The sequence below is a fragment of the Mus musculus genome, chromosome 6 (assembly GCF_000001635.26).
Source record: "Mus musculus strain C57BL/6J chromosome 6, GRCm38.p6 C57BL/6J".
NCBI lineage: Eukaryota > Metazoa > Chordata > Mammalia > Rodentia > Muridae > Mus > Mus musculus.
In genome coordinates this window covers 143,619,444-143,646,059 of record NC_000072.6, presented here as the reverse complement: position 1 = coordinate 143,646,059, position 26,616 = coordinate 143,619,444, and the positions used below count along the sequence as shown (strand labels likewise).

General features: G+C 42.3%; 1 long non-coding RNA gene across 1 annotated transcript in view; it reads left to right on the top strand.

Annotated features, from left to right (window-relative positions):
* The window catches only part of 1700060C16Rik (RIKEN cDNA 1700060C16 gene), a 57,936-nt gene that overhangs the window by 5,229 nt on the left and 26,091 nt on the right, over nt 1-26,616 (top strand). The window contains exon 2 of the long non-coding RNA NR_045732.1: nt 11,094-11,188. This is a non-coding gene — a long non-coding RNA (RIKEN cDNA 1700060C16 gene). The remainder of the gene's footprint in view (nt 1-11,093; nt 11,189-26,616) is intronic.

Genomic DNA, 26,616 nt, shown 5'->3' with positions numbered 1-26,616 from the left:
AGGTTTAACTTGGAGATTTTAAAATGGATTAACAGAAATTCAATTAAAGTTGTTTCAAAGAGCATGGAATCTTAAATTTTCAGATTGCAAATGTTTATCAAAACACTATTAATCCTTAATTAGAACCAGAAGGCCCCCATGTTTGAAAATGAATGAACGTAACTTTTCATAAAACATACAGCCATATAATTTAAAGTGTACAGCCAACTATAACTGAATAGATTAATTCTTTTCAAATGAAAGTATTATTTTTTTAAAGGCTGGGCTTTTTCTGAAAAAAAAAGGTCTCTTAAAATACATAGCTAATACTGTTTTGGGGAAAATACATTAAGAAAGGAAAGAATAGGAATATTATTTAAGAGTGGCTAATTCTTGGGGTTTGGGTTTATATTAATGGAAATTGATTCCATGTTAATTTTTGTGAACTATCAAGTGGCCTATTTCGAAGAATTATCTGAAAACGGTTCAAGAATGTACTTACAGAGAACTGAGTATCGCTGGATTCAGATTTGTTTTTTAAATCCCTGAACAGTTTGCGTACATTGAAACCAACATTAGCTTTCATTCTACAAAGGCATCCTGATTTATTTCAGCTCTGCTTCGCACATGATCATTCGATACGTTCTACTTTATGACCATTTGTAAAAAGGGCCCATTTTAGAAATTTAAAAATGTCTTACATTCTTTGTATTAATTAGGGGACAGGGTGTTTACTCATGTCTGGGAATCCAAGAACAACAGTGATATTGTTAAAAATAATATCTCAACATAGCTGATAGATTTATAAGCCCCAGTTCACTTATTTTTAAACAGAATGCAGTTAAATAGAATTCTCGTATGTTTATAAAATTTTGTCAGTCTTTTGTTCTTGGGTAGAAGAGAACACAAAACTTGGCATCAGAAATGTAGGAAAATTGTGCAGATCCTGCAACTAAGTAATTCTGCAATCTCTTTGTGGACTCTACAGCCGAGATTTCTGGGCTCTCTGAGAGTATGGTGTTGGGGTTGGCAGGCAAGTGCTAACTCAGGGCAGCTTCTCCACTCCATAGTGATAGACTTTGCTGCCCTATGTAGGTGTAGTGAACGTGAAACAATTCTAAGATGGTGGGCTGGCCTGCAGTTCGAGAAAGGATGGCCAGCGTACTATCAGAGGGGATCTTTAGTGGAGGAATATTACATTCTCAGGAGCATTGTGCTGGGAGGGACATTTGCAGGCCCTTGGGTGTGATGTGACTTCTGCTTGGGCTAATGTATCACCTTCGTGTGGGACACAGACAGGGTCTATGTGACAGGAACGCTAATGCTACACCTGCTCTGTCATGAAGACCGCTGAACTCTCTTCAGAAATGCTGGCCTCTTTCTGTAATTCTAGAGCATGTGGGGGCTCATCCTACTGTTTGCGCGTGCATCTCACGTTTCAGTTTGGATCTGTTGCATTTGAAGTTTGTTTAAAATAGCAGTTGTGGCTTTTTTCGAAGGGTGGCTTTCATGTCTGTGTGAATACCTGGATAGCTAACGTTTCCTTTACTGTTCATTGTTGAACCAATAAAGGCTGGTGAACCTTAGGGAAAAAAAATAACAGTTGTAGGCTGGTGAGATGGCCCTGTGGATAGTGGTTCTTGAGAAAATGAGTTTGATACCTGGGACCCACATGGTGAAAGGAGAGAATACATACATACATACATACATACATACATACATACATACATACATACATACACACACACACACACTCACACCACACACGCACCCATGCACACACACACAAACACACTACACACACATACATACGCACACATACACACATGCGCGCACACACACATACACACACCACACACCCAATTACACACACCACACACATACACACACATATAAACACCACACACACACACACACACACACACACACACACACACACACACACACACAGCTGAGCATGCATTGCTCTCCCAGAGAACCTAGTCAGTCACCGGCAAACACTGAGCTGATAACAAACACTGAGCCGATAACTCTAGCTCTAATGAGCATTCACGTGGCATGTGTACACACAAGCACACATACAGACACACTTAAGAAATGTAATTATCAGTAACAGTAGTTGTCCTATCACCTACCCTTGAATTGTCTTTTGCTTTCCCATAATCCCCAGGTTTGAACTTTTCTCCTTTCACAAGATAAGATGGTTAAAGATTACAGCACCTGGATTGCCTTTGAATCCTAACACACTACTGTTATTCAATTAAAAAATATGTTTATAGAAGAGTTATCTTACTCAGGATGATTGTTGTTGTGATTAAACATCATGACCAAACCAACTTAAGGAGGAAAAGATTTATTTGGCTTCCCCTTCCACAGCACCGTTCATCATCAAAAGAAATCAGGACAGGAACTCACACAGGGCAGGAACCTGGAGGCAGGAGCTGATGCACAGGCCATGGAGGGGAGCTGCTTACTGGCTTGCTCCTCATGGCTTGCTCAGCCTGCTTCCCTATATAGTTGACATAAAACTAGCCACCACAAGAATAACTCATCCTGACTATATCTTAACACAGACACTATGCCACATCTCTCTTGAGATAGAAGCTTCTAGATTGACATGAATTTACAGAAGTGTTTATTTTATAGAGTCCCTAGTTGTCAAGTTGAGCTCAGGAGACACCCTGTCAGATACCTAACTAGAATGACTAGACCGAACCTGCCTGTGGCTCCTGATTGCCCCACAATCCAGAGCCTAGATAGAGGCTCATTCTGGAAAGAATGGTGTCAACCCCTAGCCATCCTCAGAGTCCGAATATTTGTGTACAAAATGGCACACGTTTGAGCATGGCAGGAGTCAGTCCGGCTCACAGAATCCTCTCCACATCTATTCTGCTCTCTGTGTGTCCCTTTGATTCTGGATAGAGGGAAATCTTCTGAGAAAGGACTGGAATTGCACTCTGGTGAACAAAGTTGAGGATGGTGGTGATGTGGGAAGAACAACAGAGACTTAGAACAGGAAAGTAACCTAGGAACCAGCAACAGCACAAGGGCAGGGAGACACAAAAGAAAGCGTGGTTTCACCAGGACCTGGGAGCATGGAGAGGTCTTGTGCTTCACCAGCGCTGGACCCTGCAGGAACGGCCAGAGAGAGCAGCTCAGCAAAGTAGAGGAAGAACCTTAGGATCAGCCAGGATCAGCCAGGGGCCACCAGACGAGAGAAAACAGAAGATAGCTCTGCCCGGAGCTTCCGACACTCGATCAGCAAGGCACAGCTAGTGGACAATCAGCAGGGGATTGTTTTCACATTCCACCCAACGTGCCAAAGCTCACCAAGGCGAGCAGAAGACCATGAAAAAAATAGGTGAGAAAGGACAACCATATCTTCTTATCTTCTAGTTGTATAGTTAAATAGTGTCTGCCATTTTGCTTTTTTGGTGGTCTTAGGCGTGTGTGTGTGTGTGTGTGTGTGTGTGTGTGTGTGTGTGTGTGTGTGTATCAGTGTGTGATGACATTAAAAGAAAAGCGTTAGTGAATGTGGTTGTGCAAGCAATCTCTCTGACTGCTGTCACAGTCTGCCATTTTGACAGCATCAAGGGTCAAATTCAAGGCAGGATTCTGTCTGTAGACTTACTTATTCTGAGTGAGCCTGGAAGTCTATATGACTTCCCTATATGATGGGGTATACTTTTGAATCCATCTGCTCAGGTGCAGTCTGGGATGAGAGTGGGGGTGGTAGAAGACAGTACTTGACACTAATAACATTAAACAGCGAACATCCAGAGTCTGACTCATCTGACCTCACATTTCTTGTCTAACTAACGTCATGCTTAAGCAATGACCTGGGAGGACTCAGAACATGTGCTCTGAGTATGTCTGCCTCACGTTTCTTTTTTGTGATAGTTTTGTGTCTTTGGATAGTGACTCAAACCTCCCTGAAATTCTTAGGAGATGTTAATCTAAGTACATAGAAATCACTGCTGAACAATGTAGAGTGGTCCACACAACCTCAGGAAAAACAGCAGCTAAAATTTGACCTTAAAATAAGTGAATGAAGTAAGCGCCCCTCCCCAAAACTCAGAGTGTAATGAACATAGTGTCTCCCATTCTAGGAGCTAGGAGTGATTTCCATCTCATGAGCTCTCTCTCTCTCTCTCTCTCTCTCTCTCTATATATATATATATATATATATATATATGAAGAAAACTGTTTCCTGCTGATCTTAACTTCTTGCCCACAATTGGTGGGCCATTTCTTAAGCAACTGCTTAAGAAAATCTTAAGAAAACATATGGACTTCCATAGGATCTCTAAGACTTTCAGATGCACCTCCCCCTGCCTCGGCCCCTTCTCCCTGTGCTAGACTGAAGGCACTGTCTTCCCGTCCCCTGCCACCCACCATTTGGGATAAGCCACAACCTGCAACTGGTCTTATGTTTGCTTGAGCCACAAGTGATACGGGTCACACCACATTAGTAAAGTCATCCTCAGAAGATGCTGCACACTCCTCATCCATCCTGCTTCTTCAACGCACATGCACGGAAGTGGTCCATCACACCAACCATGCCTCCACCCACCCTGGTTGTCTTTGTCATCATCTCAGACATATCCGCAGACACAACGGTTCTAGACGTAATTCTGAGGCTTTTTCTTAAAGCCTCATGAACTCTATCAAGTTCACGTTTATATTCAAATAACTTCTAATTCAGTCAAGACCAGCTGTCAGTGCAAGTGAATACAGATCATCAGGCACATCTGGAGATGAGACTCTTCCTGAAGAATTCCACCGCTTCACATGGATGCATTCAGTTCAGATCAAGTTCCTCAACAACGTAACCCCTTCGTTATAGTTAACTCACAGGAGAAGTCAAACTTTTATACCTGAAGGAAAGTACGGATAGATTCTTCTGTTTGATGACCTGTGTTTGCAGCAGTCCTTTCTCCTGGGCCAGATTTTTAGAGGAACGGATAGAACCAGTCTCAATAAATCAACAGGTACATATTTTATTCCTGAGATTAACAGCTGTGGGTTCTGATTGGGAAACTCACCAGGAATCTACCTCTACTACTTCCCTGCCACTAGGGCCAGTTTGGGCCACTCTGGCCTGCTCCTGGCTTCCTCCTGGGCTGTGGACACTGGTGAACAAATATTGCCTGCTTGGACGTGAGGCTGGCTTTGGACTTCTCGCCCCATGGTGCTTCTGACTCAGTCTGACCTTACAGATTCTTGGCCTGAGTTTGTTTGACCTCGGGAACACGCTTATTCATTTCTTTGTTGAGCAACATCTTGGTTTCCAGAGCCTCTGCTGCTGTGACTCACTGCTGGGTGAGAATTCCCGGGAGCCTGGCCACATTTCCAGATACTGCTGACATTGGGCTGATCTATGCTATTTAACCAGCAGCCTCACTTTCCATTCAGTCCCTGCCTGGCTCCACCAGGGTTCTTCAGGGTGTTTCAGTGCAGCTTCCATGCCTGAGAATGTGGACAGGCACCCTGGGGCAAGGGAGCGGTGTCAGGGGTTGATTGGTGGGTCAGGTTTGTTTGCCCTGTGACTTCCCTGGACCTGGAGGGGCTGCCATTTGACTCGTTTTATCTGCTCTCAGAGACAGTGTTTCAGTCTGTATTTCCCTTGTTTAGATGACTTTTGCTCTCCTTTTAGATCACCGATTTTGGTATCGACTTACCTTTATATTTCACCAATTTGCTTATGGATTAATTATACTCCCCTTTCAGGTGTTTGCTTTTTGTTTGCAATTCCCCTTAGCATTAGCAACAGGTCTTGTAGTTTGCTTGCCAGCCTGTAACTTTTTCTTCATCATTACACCTTGGGTGCACATTTTAATTCCCAGGAACTCAATATTCCCACCCATAGAAAGGGAAAATGGCAAAACTCCTTCCCTAACCATCACTTCAGGGTAACAATGGCTGCTGTTAGGATCACGATCAGGATTCAATATTTCCCTGCAGCAAGTTATGATGATTTGGTTTAAAAACATGTGAGTTGGAGAGTTGTCTCAGTGGTTAAGAGCACTGACTGCTCTACCAAAGGTCTTGAGTTCAATTCCCAGCAATCACTTGGTGGCTCGCAACCATCTGTAATGAGATCCCATGCCCTCTTCTGGTGTGTCTGAAGACAGCTACATTGTACTCATATACATAAAATAAATCTTTAAAAATAAAACCAAACATGTTAGTAATCATCATTAAGTCAGTTTATTTAGTCCATACCTGGTGTTTATATTACACACCTACGTGCATTTTGAGATGAGCTTTTTAGGTTTGAGCAGCTTCCCAATAGATTCCATGGTCCACAGAAGGATGTCAAAGCAGGCCTCACAGAGGGACAGAACAACAGGCCGTGAGGAATGAGCACCCAATAGAACGTCTGTCTCATACTTTTTCCTCAGTAGTACATGAAAAAGAAACTCTCTTTTTCCAAACTATCGAATTGTGCATTCTCAAACCTGCTTTAACTGGAATCCTAAGTCTAAATTTTTGATGCATGAGTGCATTCTTGTTTTCTCCAGAAATGAATGTAGCAGGAGCTGGGTGTGGCATTTGGGGGCCATTTTGTTGCAGTAAATCTCCAACCCAAATAAGCCAAGGCAAGGAAAACACAACTCAATTAATATGAATACAAGCTGCAAGCCTAGATTGGGTAGATCTCCCACTACACTACCATCTTCCCCATCTATGAGATCCCTTTTAACTTGCGGTTTCTCCGGGCCATGTGCTTCTGCTCCACTTTCCTTCCACCTCCTCCTCCATCTCTTCTTGATTCCCATCCCTATAAAGCTGTCATTTCAAGGACATGACTCAATCCCCTTTAACAGCAAATGCTCCCAATGGGAAGAGAAAGCTAGTCTGACGGCTTGTTTACCTTTGAAAGTAACTTCTTCACTTTTCCGGAAGCCTAAAGCAATTTTCTCTTGGTGTTTAGACATGAAGAATTCTGCAGGTGCATAAATGTTGTCACCAGTTCCTCTGGAATACTGAAGGCTTTTCGGCCTCCTTGCTTTTTCCTCAGATTTGGATGATTTTCTTTTATTATTTTGATTAACTATTTCTGTACTTTTTCTTTACCTTTTTAGAATCCAATCACCTTCTTGTAATATTTCTTGAAACTGTCTTCAGGTTTTCTAAGTTTTTCCTCTAATAATGTGGACTCATACTTTGCTCTGTGTTTGTGATTATTGCTGCATTAATTTAGCCTCAATACTGATCATCAGCTAAGTTTCCACTCTAGCTAGAATACTGCTCTTCTTTTCTACCTTTGTATTTGATCATGTAAATTAGTGAAAAATAGGTGTTATAAATGAGAGATTTCAGAAAAAATAATTTAGAGGGGATACATTTAATGTTCCAGGAAGACATATACAACTTCAAAAGATAAGAAATTCCAGAATGAGTAGATCAGGAGTTGGGACAAAACAGAGAAAAGAGTCAGTGGAATGAAAATCATGTGAATACAAGTCATTGACTGGCAAAACAATGAGGACAAACAGTGAGAAAAAGAAGCCTTCCAAAGCATTGCAGACTCACGGGAAAATGTCAGAGAGCTTCATTCACTCAGACTGACAAAGGGAAGAACACCGGGAACAAAAGAGAAGAAAAGCTCTGGAGAAATAGCACCCAAGAATTTCCAAAATTAATGAAAGACAACAAAACATAGGTCTAAGAATCTCAGTCACAACGCTGGGGACACGTAGAGGAAGATCAGACCTGCTATTTAGATTGCTTGGAATTATTAAAGATTGAAGTTCTGGAATTCAATAAAGGAAAATACGTCAAATTGAGGGCAAGTCAGCATCAAGCTACAAGAGAAGTATATTCAGAAAATAACAATGGAAGTGGAAGACAGCCAGAAGGTTCTATTTATCTGGATTCACACACACACACACACACACACACACACACACACAAACACACACACACAGAATACACACACTCATGCACATACACTCACATGCACACACATACACTCACATATACACACTCCTGTACACACACACTCATGCACACACGTACACTCATACACAAACACTCATGCACACCCAAGACTTTATCCACTAAGAGAGTCTTTAATAATTGAGATGTTAGAATAAAGTCAGACAAAAGGTAACAGGATTTGTCTCCAGAAAATCTACGTTATGGTGTAGGATTAAAGACCGAAGGTATTCAGAAAGAGCAAACTATTAAATTAAAATCGTGAATCTAAAGAAAGAAATGTCAAAGCATGAACAAGCACTAGGTCAGCACACATACGATTTGTCTTCATATTATCCCAGCATATATAGAATGTAGACATAAGATATACTGCAGATGCATGATTAAATCTCCCTGTGCAACTATTGGCTATTTAAAGTAAGAATTTAAATACCTAAGCCCAAGTTTTACTGTACATACAGACTACAATATATTATAACTAGAATATAAAGAATTGTACTGTAGTAATTGCATAAATGCTTGTGTAAGTTCTAATTTATATGACATAATAAAATACTTGCCAGTGTGGAAGGAATGTTTTAAAGTAAATAAGGAAACAGGAAACCGTGTGTGCGTGTGTATGTGTGTGTGTGTGTGTGTGTGTGTGTGTGTGTGTGTGTATGTGTGTGTGTATGTGTGTGTGCATGTGCGTGTGTGTGTGTGTGCATGTGTGCGTGTGTGTGTGTGTGTATGTGTGCACACACACACACAGTGCTGAAATCAGATGGCATCTAATCAGGCTGGGTAAGGCTCATCCCGCAGACTGTATGTGTCTGCCTAGTTGTTGACTCTACCTGACAATTCTCAATGGGAATTATTAATCAAATGACCTCTCCTTATGACTTAGCCAGCATGACATAGGTGATGTCGTTTAGGACCAAAAATTTATTCGGGTATAGGGGGGCGGGCATACACTTCTAACCTCAGCAAATGGGAGGCTGAGGCAAGAGGCTGGTAAATAACAAACCAGCTTTAGCTACATAGTGAGTTCTGGTCTAGCCCAGGCTATATAGTGAGACATTGTCTCAAAAACAAAAAATGGAAGGAGAATGACAGTACAGGATGGAGGCCATTATAATTGTCTCCCTTCTTCCCTCCCTCCCTCCCTTCCCTCCCTCCCTCCCTGCCCTCCCTCCCTTCCTTCCTTCCTTTCTTTCTTCCTTCCTTTTTGTTTGTTTATATTGTGAGACAGGGTCTCAATATAACCTAAGCTGCTATCAAACTTGGCAGTTGTGTCTTTCTGCTTCAGCCTCCAACGTGCTGGTATTTCTGACTGACAGAACACCTGCTTGCCTCTCTCTCTTGATAGAAGGATTAAGAGGTGGGGAGAGTGTCTTAAGGACCCTTTCTGCAGCATAACTTGGAAAGATACCAAATAGGAAACAGAACAAGGAAGAGAAAGAAACAGGAATCACATATTCTCAAAAATCCCCAGACCTAGGATCTAAAAGCACCAAGGACACCCCCAGGGTCCCACCGTAAGGATTCTCAGGGGCTCCTCTTCCCCTTCCTTGCCCTGGGTGCAGGAGGACAGCAGTACTGGGACCCTCTATGGACTGTGTATTCCAACTCCGTGTCGGGGCCTCTCATCTGTTTCTCACTGTCCGGTGTTCTGGACCTCTGCTGCCCTGTGATCCTCTTAACTCCTTGGATCTGAGATAACTAAGCATCTCTGGGGAGGAGATGAGCCTGCCCACCAGCCAGCCATCTTTCTGGCCATTTCTAGTCAGGAATATTTCACTTCATCCTTTCCCAGTACCCATGCAGTGGAGGCTCGTGGACACAGCCACCAGGCTGCCAGCTCATTTTGCCATTCTCACTCATCAGTACTAATTGTTTTAAAGACAAAAGTCCCGACATGAGCCCAAGTTCGTGTCTTGGATTCTGCTGCTGCCAACATTTGCCTGCCCTGTGCTCTGCCTGCTCTGTATGCCAACCACCTGAAGCCCAGACCTCCAGTTTTGACCTGTTGCCAGAGCCCTGAGACAGCCATGCTGCCATCCTGTTGGCCTTCTCCAGATGCTGGGAACATCTCCAAATCTGCTTCTCTCCTGCTGTATCCATTTTCTCCTTCTTCCAAGGACCAAAGGCCATTTACTTTTCCCTCTGATGGCCTCGGACTCCAATGATCTAAACCTGATGAGTTCCACAAGCTCACTTACCAAAAAAAGGGAACAATTCTCTTCCGCCATAGGTCTGATGTGGCCAATTTGTTTAAAAATCCTACTTGACGGCTATCTTCATTGTCAGCTCTGGTAGAGAGTAGAGAGTGGGGCGGTTAGCATCAGTGTAGAATTCTACCAATGCTTGACAGAGATCTACCAACACATCCTTCCCAAAAGGTTAACAGAGGGGGGAAAGCCCACCCTGGCAATAACATCCTATGGCCCAGCCTGCGTTCCTCTCTGCTTTCTAAAACGGATGCAATGGGACCTCCCGCCACCATGTCTACACACTATGACAGACTATGCCCCAGGACTGTGAACCAAAATGCTCCCCTTGGGCTGCATTTTCAGACATTTGGTTACATGGGTGACAGACACAACTAATACCTATGGCTTGATTTGCCCGTCACATAATGCTGTATTCTTTCAAGACACCATGTTGAACATAACATATACATTGTGTGTGTGTGAGTGAGTGAATTCAAGTTTACATAATTTTACAAAATATGTGGTCACTCCCTTTCAACCTCTCTATTGTTTAACATCGAAGAACACCCCAATCTGTCCCAGCCTTCCTCAACAAACTCCCATGAGCCATGAGCCTCTTTTTTTTTTTTTGGCTTGCTCTTGGCTACCAAGACCTGCTAACTCTATGCATATGGCTGGGTGCCCTGGATTGCAAATCTTAGCTTCTCCCACATTTTAGCAATTCTCTAGCCCTCGACACTTAGCCTTCATCTTGCACACTCAGCTCTTTGGTCCCTGCCTGGCCAGGCTGCCAAGCTGCCACCCACATCTGGTGGGGCTTTCTTGTCACACCTGGAGGAATGGGGAGAGAGCTGGATCACTCAGCTGCTGCAGTGTAACCTCATTTTGTTAGTCACTATCCATACTGCCGATTTTCAAATGTGTAGCAGACAATAGAACATTTGCTAAATTTCCCTTGACCTCTGCTTCCCTCAACAGAAGCTCGAGACTCGACTCTGGGTTTGCGATATGTTGCTTTCTATTCCCCGAGACTGCTCAATACTGGCATGCATTTTGATGGAGAGGAGAAAATGGTGAGTGTGCTTATAAATTAACAGTCAAGGATGTGTTCAAACCCTGAATTATTCCCACAGGAAACAAGTCACTGGCTCCAACATCCCTTCTCTTTCTTACGTTGCCAGAAACAGATGTTGACAGCTCCCTCATTTGGGAATCGATGCGGAAAGATAGTTATTACCCAGGAGAAACAAGCTATACTGCACATGACTCCTTAGAAGCAAGAAGCAGTTTATTTAAACTTAGAGAAAGTCCACGCTGACAACCTGCGTGCAGAAGCGAATGAAACTCACACCGAAAATCTCACGGTTTCATAGACGGTTTTTGAGGCTAGTTAAAAGTTGACAGAAAGCTTAGAGAGCTGCGGGGCAAAGTCAGATCTGAGACCAAAGTCCCCTCTCTACACAAAGCCACTGAAAAATATCAATCACTCAGCTGGCTATTGGGCCCATATCGCTCAAAGGAATTCAATTTTCTAAACACATTTTTAGAAGAAAAAAAGCCATAATTAATGTTTTCACTTAAAAGGCATCTATATGTCACATATATGAAACCTTATATAGGCTATACTCGTATGTGTGCACATAATGGCAGGTGAATGTTGTTTCAAAGAGACTTCAGAATGAAAGTTATTAGATTCTGGGGGAAAAAGAACTCTGGAAAATACTCATAATATTCTCATAACTTGCCCGCTGGTACCTGCCCATAGACTAATTGTGAAACATTCTTAGGGTAGGTGCCTTTTGTTTTCTCTTTGCTTTTTCTCTGCAAGTGGCATTCCTGAGTCTGCTGAGGGCTGCATCTCTGACATGTAGCCCTGAGGAATGTATGTGTTGTTGAATGAATGGAGCTGAATATGGGGGTGAGGGCAGATGCTCCAATGGATGGGGAAAGGGCTGAAGCAGGCAGAACCCACAGTACGTAGCAATCAGCGCTGGGATGAGTCTCTTTCAACAAAAATGTCATGCTGACCTGGTAGGGAGGGTGGCAGGATAGAAGCCCTGCAAGTGGGATCTGGCAGCCGCTATCAGAGGGACAGAGTCAATATATAATCAGGGTGACCTGAAACCGCCAATCACACTCCCTGTCTTCAGAGACACAGGCTCGGGAAGTTTCAAATGTGCAAGACTGCCCTTTTCTGTTCATCGTGCTGAAGGAGCCAAGACCTCCTGAGGTCACCAGGCCTCAGCACACAGCTGGTTCAGGGACACGATACCACTGGTCCATGTGGCTTTGATGCCTGTGGATGGAACCCTACCTGACATTTGATGGTCTGGTCATTAAGACCTGTGTCATGTTTGTTCCAAATATACCATATATTGAGAGCTCAAGGCCCTCTCTGCTCAAAAGTTTTGACAACTTTATTGCCTTAGAGAGAATGGACTAAGAATCTGATCCAGTTAATGTTCATATGTCTGTCACTTATCTTGGGGTCACCAGTGAGTCTATTTTGTTAACTGCACCTGTCAAAATATACAGTAAACAAGATAACCTTATTTTACAAACTCATGCATCTAACTTCAACCAGTAAGTCTGTGTTTTATGAATTGTTCATCATTTAGTGAAATCTCATGTAAAAACAAAAAGAAAGAGAAAACAAACAAAACAAATAAATAAGAACCACACACAGTTTGTGAAAACAAGATGCTGGTGGCAAATAAAAAGTCCTACAAATTGGAAATATGAGGGGATGTCTTTACAATAATGACTTTAAGCTATACCATGAGTCTTCCAGGAGTGTGGTCTACACCACAGTGGTGACCGTGGGACCGAAGCAACACTCTAGACTTTCAGGATTTATAGGAACTGGATTTTAATCACTTGGGGCAGAAACCTAACTTTAAACAACATAGCTAAATCTAAAGAAACTGCCAACCAAAAAGGGCAGCAGGAACCCATTTGGGCCTTAGGAACGCACCTTGGCTACGATGCCTGTCTAATGACCGTGTTTGCTCGGTGTGACTTATTTCTCAGTGCCCATTTCTCACAGGCAGTCTGGGTCTACTCATGGCTCCCTTTCCACTAAACTGGAACTATTCCTTCACATAACTGCAGTTTCCCCATCTATACAGAATTTACTCTCAGAATTGTTTGTTTATCTGCTGTCTTCTCGGTGTTAGATACCAGACCTAGTGCCTCAGATGTCTAAGGCAAGGCCTCTTCCACTGCAATGTTTCTGGATTTGCTTCGAAATCCCATCCTCTCATTTATTTCCCATTTTCCTTGGACTTCCCCTCCTTTCCTTCCTTTCCTTTAAAGATTAGTTTTAGTGTAAATTTAGATCCTCAGTCCCATGACTGTGGTATCACTTTGTTCTCAGTAGCTCCTGAGTTTGCAACTCATAGCTTTAAATTCTCACTGTCAGTGTTTGGAAAGTATCTTTTATTGTGGATAATATACGAACCTTTAATGTGTGTGTGTATATATGTATATGTGTATGCGTATGCGTATATGTATGTGTATGTGTATGCGTATGCGCATGCGTATGCGTATGCGTATGTGTATGTATATATATGTATGTATATAAGTATATATATTTTTACTGCATGTTGTTATATATATTTCACTGTATGTTGTACTACAGTCACACGGGTAACATGTGTGCTTGCTCCTACCCTATTCGATATCACTGTTCATTTTGTTACATATAGTAATTGTCTTTTAAGTTTTGGGGGGAAATCCCTTTGATATTTACCAATATATTTGCTGTTTCTCGTTTTTATATCTTGCGCTGAGTTGCACTCCCATCTGATCCATTTTTTCTCAGCAGATTTTCTTTGAACATTTATGGTAGTGCTCATAGATGCTCATAGATGCTCATAGATGCACCCTCTCAACATTTTCCGAGTAAAAAATGTGATGTCTTTTGCTTTCACTTTCGGCAGATGCTTTTATTAGACATATAATTCCAGGTTGATAGTTATGCCTTGCATTCACAGTAAATTGCCGCTCTATTGTCCTGTGGCCCGCATTGTTCACAAGTTCACATCAACAGTCCCTGCCTTTGCCACTCTGTGTGTCATGCCTTGTTCCCTTAGAGAGTGTTGTTATTGTTAAATCACTGCAGTCTCGTGTTGACTCTCTCCCCCACTTCCTGTGCATTTCTGTTTGGCTTGGTCGCCTGCCTTTCCTGAGTTTCACAGTGAGTACTATGTACCAAGTCGAGTACTGGCATCTATTAACCCAAGACATCATATCCTCGTCTGAGTAACACGTATCCTCCTATGGATATTAAAATAATATTGACTTCTCTCACCCACTCATTCTTTTTAAAACCACAATTGGTAGTTTATTACATGCAGTGCTTTACGACAGACATTTTAACAGCTTTTAAAATTTTTATGAATTTCTAATTCAAATAGAATTACATCACTTCTCCCATTTCCTGTCTTCTTTCCAGTCCTCTCTGGCCCGCTTCCTACAACTCCTCACATGCCCACTTGCCCTCAAGCGGATACCCATTTCTTGATTGCTGTTATGTACACTTAAGCACTGAGTCCTATTGTGGGTGTTGTTTGTGTGTACACAGTTTGAGGGCTGATTACTTTGTAGCAGATAATAATTAAGATGTCCATTATCATGGAGCAGGCTAATATACTTTCTCCAAACACCCAGATGCCCACGATTGTTTTATTTCTTTTGGTCTGGAGTGGGACTCTGTGAGATGCCCCCTCCAGTGTTAACAGGTCCATTGGTAATCATTTCCAGGAGTGATCAGTTCACAGCAGACTTCCCAGAGTCTTGTCTTTTAGAATCTTTCTGCCTCATCTTCCACAGTGTTTTCTGAATCACGGGTACAGGATCTACGATGTAGCTGCAGCAGTTAGGACTAGTCTTCCCATGCTCTGTTGTTCTTTGCATGGTGTCCCCAGCTGTGGTTTTCTGTGACAGTTTCCATTTACTGTAAAGAGAGGTTTCTTCGATGAGAGGTGGTTGCTAGACTTGCATGGATAGGATTGAGAATATAGCTAGGGAGTCATGCTAAGGTAGTAAGGTGGAAGTGGCAGATGACTTTATAATGCCCACGACTGGCACTAGCCCTGAGAGGAGGGCTCGCTTCCAGTCCCAGGGACGAATGTGCTCCCTGTTGCAGAGTGGGCTTTCAGTCCCGTTACATAGGCGTTGCTTATCACAAGCATGTGAGTGCCACTTATTGAACCACTGTAAATATCTTGCATGCTGGTCATTGTGTTCACAGTGTTGCGGCTGGGTAGGACTGTTCCATGCTTCCCTCCCTCGGTGGCTTACACAGTACTGGCTGATACTATGGAAGCTAGACTACACAGTGTTACTGTGTTACAGTGTTCACAGTGTTCCAGCTGGGTAGGACTGTTCCATGCTTCCCTCCCTCGGTGGCTTACACAGTACTGGCTGATACTATAGAAGCTAGACTACAGGAAGCTGGGTTTCAGGTTAGATATGGGCTCGTCATCCTCATCAGTATCCTATCTGTGTGGGTTCTTCAGCAATAGGAGTCTACACTCAACCCCTGGAAGATAACAGAGGGCTACACTGATGAGATAGGTAGACAGACAGACAGACAGACAGACAAATGTAGAGATAGATAGAAAGATAGATAGACAGACAGACAGACAGATAGATAGATAGATGATAGAGACAAAGATAGAGATAGGGTGAGAGAGAGAAATAGAAGGCAGAGAGAGGGAGGGAGGGAGAGAAAACCACAGAGGAAGAGAGAGAGATAGGGAGAAAGAGATATAAATAGATTGATAGAGATCAGAGAGGGGGAGGGAGGGAGGAAGGAAGAGAGTCAGAATCACTTGGATTTTGCTGACCGATTATTGAAAAGTAATTTTCTCATACCTGGTGATGGGACATTTGTTAGTCTATGGTTCTTATAGGATGCACTGTCAACCCAAGTGGCTTAGTATGTGTGTGTGAGAGTGTGTGTGTGTGTGTGTGAGAGTGTGTGTGTGTGTGTGTTGTATTTGTGTATTGTATGACAGTACATGTATGTATTTCTATGTGTGTGTGTGTTGTATTTGTGTATTGTGTCAGAGTACATGTATGTATGTCTATGTGTGTGTATGTATGTGTGTGTGTAATTTTAGGTAAACATAATATGATCCCTCCGGCTTTATCAACTAACCTTGGTGGTGTTTGTTCTTCATCCCTTCTCCCGCTGTATTGAGCTCATCCCCTTCCACCTTCCCATTCTGCCCTTTCTATCACTTGTTTCCTGCTATTCCTGTCTCACCAAATGGTTCCTGCATGTTTTCCTGCTCCCTTTAGTTACCTCCCATTACATATTCATATATGAAGATTGGTGCAGATGAGAGAGAACATGTGGGTTCTGTCGTGCTGGGTCCATGTTACCTAGCTCAATATGATCCTTAGTTCCCTCTGCTTATCTACAGATTTCATAATTCAATATTCTTTATAGTTCATTAGTTTCCCATTGTGTATATGCACCAACTTACATTCCTACCAGCAGAGAGCAAGAGCAAGAGCGAGAGCAAGGGTTGTCCTTCTGCCATAACCTCACCAGTATTTGTTGTTTTGTTGATGGTAGCCATTCTGACTGGGGTGAGCTGAAGGTTCACATCTTTATATATGTATGTATTTGTGTATTTGCAAAGATTCTCTAATGCTGCAGTTTCCTCTTCACTTGACTGGTTATTTCCTTTGTTAGAGATACTCAGGTTTCCCAGCACTATTTGCTGAAGATGCTATCTTTTCTACAATGTGTGGTTTTTGCCTCTTTTTCAACTATCAGATGGCTGTGATTATGAGCACACTTATTTTGGGGTCTTTCTATTCTATTTCATTGGTCTACATGTTTGGATTTTATGTCAGCACCACACTGCTTTTAACAGGATAGCTCTATGCTACAGAAGTCTAGGATGCAAATCTCTCCAGCATTTTCCTTTTTGGTCAAGATTGCTTTGGCTGCCAGGAGTCTTTTCTGGTTCTGTTTGAATTTTACAATTTTTTTAATGTTTCTGTGAAGAATGTTATAGGTATTTTGATTGAACTGAATCTGTAAATTGCTTTTGGTAGGATGGTCATTTTCAGCAATATCAACTCTACCAAAACTTAATCGAAGTGATATTATCTGGGAAGACCTCTAGGCTTTGGGCAGAGACCGACTAGAAAAGAAAGTGTAATTAAGGCACAGCTAACCTGGGCTGGAGGGGTCTCTAAGCAGTTAAGAATATGAGTTGCTCTAGTAGAGGAGCCAGTTCCCACTGCCCAGTTCAGACAGCTCACCACTGCCCGTAAAACCAACTCCAGGGGATCCAGAACACAACTCTGTCCTCTGAGGACACCTGCATTCATACTGCACACACTCCCACACTGACACACAATTAAAAATGAAAAAAACTCTAACAATATCGAACAACAAGATGATAATCTAAGTCACCAAAAAACAAACAAACAAACAAACAAACAAACAAACAAACACAATTGGGAAACAGCAGAAGATCAGAGTCCGCAGAGAGCTAAATCCTCCTTCACTGGACCTCTAACACGAGCGCTTCCTGATTGGCTGCTGTAGGAAATGTTTAGTCATTTGAAACCTGTGGATTTTTACATTCTAAGCTCTGGGATTTGACTTAAACACACTTCTCCCCCAGGCAGCCCACTCGGTAGAACATCACACTCACAAGGAACCTTCTTAAGGGGCAGAGAGTGTGGCTGCTACCTATAAATGGCTAGAGTGACTGAGCAAACATGGGGCTTTATATTTTACCTAAGTTTAATAAATTCAAATGCAAAACTCCTGACTAAGCCATTGGCAACCATATTAGAAACATCTCTAGTGAGGTTCTGACTAACACTTCCATGCACAGACACACAGACACACACAGGCACTGACACACACACACACACACACACACACACACAATTACAGTGAAATCAACCAGTGCTTACACACAGGAGGGGTGTGGGGGAGCTTCCTGGATTACCATCAGAATTCAGGATTCAGAAAGCAGCACCTAACCCAGTAGGAATGAGAGAGCTGTGGGCAACAGGGGAGTTGCTTGCATGTTAAGATATTTGTATTTTGAAAGAAAACAATAAATGCTGACCCATAATGTGAAAACATGTTCTTGAAATAAGGAAATGATTTGGAAAATTGATTTTTTTTGAGGTTTTGTTTAGACATACACATAATGTTGAGAGGAGAGGCACTATGGCGCTTGGTTAGCAAGGCAACTACTGGGCAGAATAAGTAACTGTGACATTTGATACTTAAAGAAAGACGTTCCAGAGAGTATCAGAATGTATTATCTAGAGTTTCGGAGAAGGCTGGGCAGGGATACAAGGTATGTACAATTGGCACACAAAAAAGAAAAGAGAGCTTGGAAAATCTACCTGGGTGATCTAGTGAGCAAGGTCCTAATATTTTCCCCTTAGCATGAATCTTTCCACATCTACAAATATTCAAAGACTTAGAATTTTCAAAAACCTATCTATGGAATATAAGTTTCAGAATCCTAAATGCCTAACAGTACAGCATCCCATCTCAGACTTCAAGTCCCTGGTTCCTGGCTCATGGGAAGATGGGGAGTTGGTGGTACTCAACCCTTCTTGACCTTTGAGTCTTTCTGTCTGCGTCCTTGCTACCACCCTGGGCAGGTAAGCAGTATTGGTACATAAACCCCACCTATCTTCTGTATAGGTTTTGACGTGCCTTCTTCACCATGGACGGCAGAGCAAATGATGATCTGTACACTTGAATTCTGGTTAAAGGCCCCTACACCAAGATACTTACCTTGTCTTCGCTATTATTATCTGGCTACTTTTATTGAGAAAATAAAATCACTCTATACAGGTCATCTAGAAGGAGTGAGATTTTGAGGTGTTGTCTTGGAAGCTAAAAATAAAATCAGATTAGCAGTAATTAGCAAGGTGGGTGTAATTTCATACCTTTGGCTGTAATCATTTCCTGAAGTGGTTTTCTCTTGATTTGACTTTCTAGTGAGCTACAGTCCCTATTGAAAGAATGCATGCATTTTGTACCCCCTACAGGGGCGATTTTAAGGAAAGTGCAGTAAACATAAACTAATGTAATGATGGCCTACACAGAACGCCCTGTTTTCATGAAATAAACCACTAAAAATACTTGTCGCTGTAACAATGCAAACCTGATGATAGTGTGGTTTTTAACCATAGCACACTATTATTTTATTCTGAAAGTTGTTGTTGGCAGAATCTGGTCTCAATAATTACTTTTTTTTTTTTTAAGAAGAAAGAGGAACGATTTTATTACACTCAAATACAGACTCTAAAAATATCAGAGAACCAAGTATACAGGGATCAGACTATTAATAGCTTGAAAAGCTATCAGTTGCTGGGGTGGGACACATGGGTTTTTTACATTGTGAGCCAAAAATCTAGAGTTTTCTGCCGAGAAATACATTTTGAATCCATAACACATTTAAAGGTGAGAAAAGGCTTGTGAACGATTAAAGCCCTTGTTCTTCCACACCCAAAGGAGACATTAATTCTTCCAAGAGTTGTGATACAAATTCTCAGAGCCTTCCATGATGACTGATCTGAGGATAATTAGCCTAAGACCAGACATATAACACAGCACTCTTATGAGATTAGTTAAGAATCGCATGCAAACTAAATTATGGTTTGTTGTTATAATGATAAAACCCCATGTCCTCTTGAGCTAAGCTTAGCACGTGGGGAGAGAGGGCTTCTCTGCACACGGACATGCTGTTCATTTCCGGGGGGAGGGGCTTCTCTGCACACAGACTCACTGTTCATTTCCGGTATCTATTTGAGAATCACCTTGGCCTCTATGCTACTTTTTGGTGTGAAGTTTCAACTCCCTTCCCTAGCCCCATAAATCTGACAGCACAAGAAATATTAAAGGGCTTTTGCTGATGTCTTTAAAGAGAAGACAGGAGACTTCATAAACAAGTTGGGGAACATTAGGCATTGATTCCAATGAGGGGCCAATTGTAGGTCTGACCATTGACACGCAAGCACACACACACACATGCATGCGTCTGTGCGTGAGCATGCATGTGAAGGCCAGAAGTTGATTCCGAGTATCATTTTCAGTAGCTCCCCATACTTCTTTTCAAGCCAGTGTTTCTCAGTGAGCTTGCTGCTCACCAGTTAGCTGAACTGGACAGGCAGCAAACCTCAGGGACTCCAACTCCCTGCCAGCTCTGAAATAACAGGGGTGCACCTCCATGCCCTGCATTTTATACGGCTTCTGGGGCTCTGAACTCAGATCCTTGTTCATGAATGGCAAGCACTTTTCCAAATGTTAAGAGCACATTTACATTTATTTTTAAATCAAGATTCAACTTGCACACTGTAAAGAATATATTTATTGTACGTCTTAATATATACTTACATAAGCTATCTGCACAGTCTCTGTCAGGATCCTGAGCATCTCCCCCCACTCTTGTCTGTTTGCTTCAATACTGTCATCTCTAGCCCCCTAAACCTGTTTAATCTGCTCCTGGATATAAATCAAATACTTTGTAGTATCCTAATTTTTTTCACTCAGCATAAGGCACACAGATCTCATTGTTGTTTAATGTATTCGTTAATTTTCATTCTTATTCAGCTTTAGATGGTTTACATGTAATACGATTTGTTTATTGTATTTTAATGTATTTATATTTTATTATATTTGGATTATTTCCAGACATTTGCTGTTGTTAATAATGTTAACATAAACATTCTTCTATTTATCTCTGGGTAAAACATAAGCACTTATTTTTCTGGAATACATAATCAGAAGTGGAATTTCTGTGACACGTAGGATAGTGTGTATCTGTGTGTACTAGATTCCTTCAAGCGATTCCTTAAGACAGTTATAACTTAGGGACTATGTTGTACTATGTTGCCAGCAATAAATGAGTTTCTCCTGGTTTCTAAGCCACACAGATAGTAGGATTTGTCTGTTTTAATTGTGACATTTTTGCCCACTTGCTGAAGGAAGTGCATTACGATCTTATTTATTTTGCATTGCTCTGTTGGCTCATGATACTGAGCGTATCTGTATGTGTGCTGTATTCTTAAATCTCAATCACCAAGTTCTTCTTTGTTTCTGTACTGGCTGATTTTATGTGTCAACTGGATACAGACTGGAGTTATCATAGAGAAAGGAGCGTCCGTTGGGGATGTGCCTCCCTGAGATCCAGCTGTGGGGCATTTTCTCAATTAGTGATCAAGGGGGGAAGGGCCCCTTGTGGGTGGGACCATCTCTGGGCTGGTATTCTTGGTTCTATAAGAGAGCAAGCTGAGCAAGCCAGGGGAAGCAAGCCAGTAAAGAACATCCCTCCATGGCCTCTGTATAAGCTCCTGCTTCCTGACCTGCTTGAATTCCAGTCCTGACTTCCTTTGGTGATGATTAGCACTATGGAAGTGTAAGCTGAATAAACCCTTTCCCCCCTAACGTGTTTCTTGGTCGTGATGTTTGTGCAGGAATAGAAACCTAAGACAGTTTCTTTCGCATGTTGTTTTCTAGGTCCCCAGTTGCATGTAGGATGTGGCATGTACCAGGCAAGAACTCTAAGCTGCACTTCCCTTCCCATTTGTATTTTCTGTTTTTGAGATAGGTTATCTCTAAGTTGCCTAAGCTGGCCCTGAACATAAGCTCTTCCTGCCTCAGCCTCCAGAGTAGCTTAGATTACAAATTTATACAGCCTGATACATCAATATTTTTTCCCTCTGTGTAACAGCCCTGGCTATCCTGGAACTTGCTTTGTAGACCAGGTTGGCCTTGAACTCACAGAGGTCTGCCTGTCTCTGCCTCCTGAGTGTCGGGATGAAAGGCATGGGCTGCCACCACCACCCAGGTAGTGATCCAATTTTGAAAAATTTACTTATGTATGTATTTATTTAAATGTAGGCATGCTCTGTCTGGATGTACACCTACAGGCCAGAAGGGGCATCAGATCCCTTTATAGACAGTCGAGAGGTTGCTGGGAATTGAACTCAGAACCTCTGGAAGAGCAGCCAGTGTTAACTGCTGAGCCATCTCAGCAGCCCTAGTGGTTCAATTTTAAATAAACTACTAATTTTTAATAAACATTTTAAAAGATTAATAATATGTCTACATATTAAAATAACAAGCTTATCTTGACTTTAAGAAGTAGTAAAAGAGTTAAAATGAGTATTAAGAGAAGAAATGTATTTTAATCCTTAAGGGTAGACATATTTTAACTGCCTATTCTTGATAAACACAAGAGCTGGGTGTATTGCTTTCCCAAGACAATATGTGGTACTTGGGATAGACTATGGTGCTGAGAAACAGCCTATGAGTAAATGCATGGATGACATCACCAGTGATCAGCATAGTTACTTCTACTTAACGGTATATACATTAATAACTACTGATAAGCTTTGTTTCCCATATGCTATTGCTGATTTGAGCTCTTCTTCAGAGACTCATGTGCTGAAAGGGTGTTAGCACCAAGGCATTTTGACATTCAAGAGGTGAGGTCTATGGTTAGCTAGATGATTCAGCGGATAAAGTTGCTTGCTGCCAAGCCAGAGGACCTGAGTTGGATTCCTGGGACCCAGGAAGCAGAGAACTTACTTCTGTAACTTGTCCTGAGGTAGGAAAACATATAGATCAGGTTGGCCTGTGTACTTCTCTGCAGGGGACAGCCTTGGGTGTAAATCAACATAGAAAGTCATACAGCCCATCATGGTGACACCATTCCCTAAGCAGGGAACCCTGAATTATATCAGACAGAAGTCAGCTAGATGAGAGAGACCCAGTTAGCAAGCAGGAATGTATGTGCTCTCTCTGCTCTTGGCTTCTTCTCACTAAGGATTGTGACCTGGAAGTAGAAGATAACAGAATTCTTCTCTCCTGGGCTGCTTTTGGCCAAGGCATATTATCACAGCAATAGTAAGCAAACTAGAAGAGACACCAAGATTCAGAGAAAACTTAACCTTTGTAAGAATGGGAACTGCAAATGTCCCTGATGAAAACCAGGCCCTGAGTCAGAGACAGATTCCTAGTGGGTGGGGTCTGTTTCCAAGTCATCTGGTGCTGGAACGCTGACTGGGACACAATGGAGAGCCAACCAAAGATATAACTCAGACAGGGAAAGTTCGCTGGTCTCTAAAAGAGGGCACAGAAGTCTGAATACATGGACACGGGGTCCACAGATGAACAACTTCTCCTTCTCTCTTTCAGTTTCCCCAGTTGTAAAATAAAGGGTTCATCCGTGGGTTCTCTGGAGCCTCCTAGTTCCAACTGTCTCTTGATCCCCCAAAGGAAACAGCTTTTCTGAGGAATTTGGTGTCTCCGTCCCAGGTCAGGATGACCTGAGTGTAGAGCTCATCCCAGGCCCCAGAAGGTTCACATCCCTTTAGACTTCATCCAGACAGTCTGACTCGTGGGTTAGCCTAGCCCCTAACTGCTCTCCTCACAGGCTGAGATGAAACATGAAATCCCAGGCTTCCGTGGAAAGAGAGCCCAAATCCAAAACAACAATGCACCTTGGATACAAGCAATGTTTTATTCTAGAAATAGAAAATGTCCTCTAGCTTAGTTATAATTTCTGCAATCTGTTCTGCCAATTGTGTGTGTGTGTGTGTGTGTGTGTGTGTGTGTGTGTGTGTGTGTGTGTGTTTTGTAAAACTGCTATTCAGAATTCTTTGGGCCAAAATGAAAATCTAGTCTGTTTCTAATAGCTTGATAATTTTGATGGGATGTGTCATTTAAGAGCTAATGAAGGGTGGGCAAAGTGGCCCAGATGGGTAAAGGTGTTTGCTGCCAGGACTGGTGATCTGAATTCAGTTCCTGAATCTAATATTGTGGGGGGAGAGAAGTGACTATGGGTGATTCCCCTATGTAAAAGAGAAATGACATAGTTCATAGTGCCATGACCACTGTTTCTTCTTTGAAAATCCCCCTGAATTTTCCAGAATGGAAGCCCTTATTCTATAACCCAGGATGTTTGATAGAGTATATTAATTATTTTGCCTGTAAAAAGATTAGCTTTTAAATGTCACTTATCAGAGTTATTAGTAGAAGAGACTCAGTATATTGTCCAATAAGCAAACTTGGTCTCTGACAGAACAAGAAAAACATGAGTGACATGTCAGTATGTAACCAAAGCAAGGAAGGAGCCCAGGATGGGAGGGAAGAGGGAGGGTGGATGCCCAGTTTGTAGGATGAAAAGTATACTTTTGGGTTCTGTTGATAATCTTATATTATAAACAACGAGTTTTACGTGTGTGTGTGTGTGTGTGTGTGTGTGTGTGTGTGTGTGTGTGTGTGTACGTGTGTATGTGTGTGTGTGTATGTGTGTGTGTGTATGTGTGTGTATGTGTGTGTGTGTGTGTGTGTGTGTGTGTGTGTGTGTAGCTCACAGCAAAGATGCCACAGCCATCACTGTTCATCTTAAAACTTAATCTCTGACCCCAGATGATGAAAGAAGAGCTAGGTGACGTCTACAGGGCATAACTGAACAGAACTTTGAAAGGCATCACTTAGAATCTCAAACCACCCTTCACTGAGCTTGGTCCTCATCTCAGCCATAAGCATTCCTAATCTGAAAATCCGCAATGTTCCAGCACCCCTCAGTTCTTTGAACAGTAATGACTCAAAATCCCATCTCTGACCTCGTGTGACAGACCAGTCAGAGTGCAGGTGCTGTAATAATGGTGTTTAAAATTATCTCCAGCCTATTTGAATGAGGCATATATAAAACATGAACTTCACCAATCAGCCCCTGGGGAACATTTCACATGCAAGTCATTAGGACAATAATGGAGGGCTTCCTCTCCACAGAATGGAAAACAAAGCCAGTCAATAACATCTCTCGGTGCAAGAGTGGGGAAGGCAGGCACTGAAAGATCATCCAAAGGAAAAAACTCAAGATCCCTTCCAAAAGCCAGGGAGGTCCTTACACCACGTCTTAAGGTGTTCCCCAGGAAAAAGTCTGTGGTGGTTTCAGTGGAAGGTTCCCCCACAGGCTCATGTATTTGATTGAACACTTGGTACTCATTTGGTGCTGTTTGGGGAACTTGTAAAATCTCAATGAGGTGGAGCCTTGCTGGGAGAAGTATGTCACTGGGGTCTGATCTGAGGACTATAGAGCCCTATCCCACTTCCTGCTCTGTCTCTGCTTCCTGTGTGTAGTCATAGCATGATGGAACCAGCTTCCTGTTCCTGCTGCCATGCTGTGCTGCCCCAGCCATGACAGACTCTAGCTTTCTGGAACTGAAAGCCAAGTTAAAACTCTCCTTACGTTGCTTTTGGTCATGGTATTCTTTCACAGCAACAGAAACGTGACTGATGCAGACTCCTCATTTTTTTGCCTCCTGGCATGATACTGCTTCCTGCATGTTGTTCTCTATGGTCACACCTAGTGAGGGACCAAGATCTAGATGGTGTCTCGTCAGAATACAAACAGAAGCTCATATGGGAAGGGCATATGAAGAAATTTATGATATGAGAGAAGACCCTGGTACCAGAACCAAGAGATCCTCTGTGTGGTCAAAGCCACTTTCAAAGAGACAGGAGCCTTGGGCAGACTTGCAGGTCTAACACAGAAAATGAGAAGCGTGTTCTTTGGTCCACCTCCATGTCCTGCTGGCAGATGGGCATCCCCACCTTTCTCCTTGTCCCAGCAGTTCCCCATCCTAAGTAGCTCTAGGAGAGGCATGAGGTGCCTGAGACTCCACTTTGAATTCTGAAAATGTTGTAGATTAATTTTATAATTTAGACATTGGTGTCGCTGGGCATTATGGACTTGATGTGTTTTGATGTCTCCTGAAAGGATCTCAGATCCATTGTTCTAATCAAAGTTTTCTCCTAACTCCACACAGTTGGAATTAGAGGTCCATACAATGAACCTCTACAAAAATGTCACAGACGATGGCCATCTACTTCCGATTACCATATTTATGCTGCAGACTGGAACACTTCTGACACCCTGTGAATAGAAAATTCTGCAAGAATCCTTTCACATAGCATAAGTCTGTCCACTTGAAAATACATGTGCCTACTTCATATTATCACATGCTTTTCCATTCAGAATGCTTTACACATATAATTTCAATTAGTTCCCCAGAACTTTGATGGTGTTAGCATTGTTTCTCTCAATGGTCAAATGAAGGTATCACTTAATGGATAAATTACCAATTCCCCAAGGACTGGGGAAGAAAGAATGGATCAGGGACTCCCCAATGCTATTATGTCATGATGCCAGGTCTACATTTATAAGCAGCAGAAACCTTAACATTCAAGGGATGTTCTGGAAACTAGAATGGTAAACTCTCAGATTCTTTTTAGCATCAGGTTCGATCACATTTGACTGTTGGTTGTTACCTCTTCAGGTATATCTGGTGATCAGTGACAGAGGTATGTCTATGTCTTATTACTAGGAATAGAAACAGGCCAGTTATCTTTCATTTGGTGCCAGATACACAGTATTCTTTCAATACAGGCTACTAAACAGAACTTAAAACTCCCATTAAA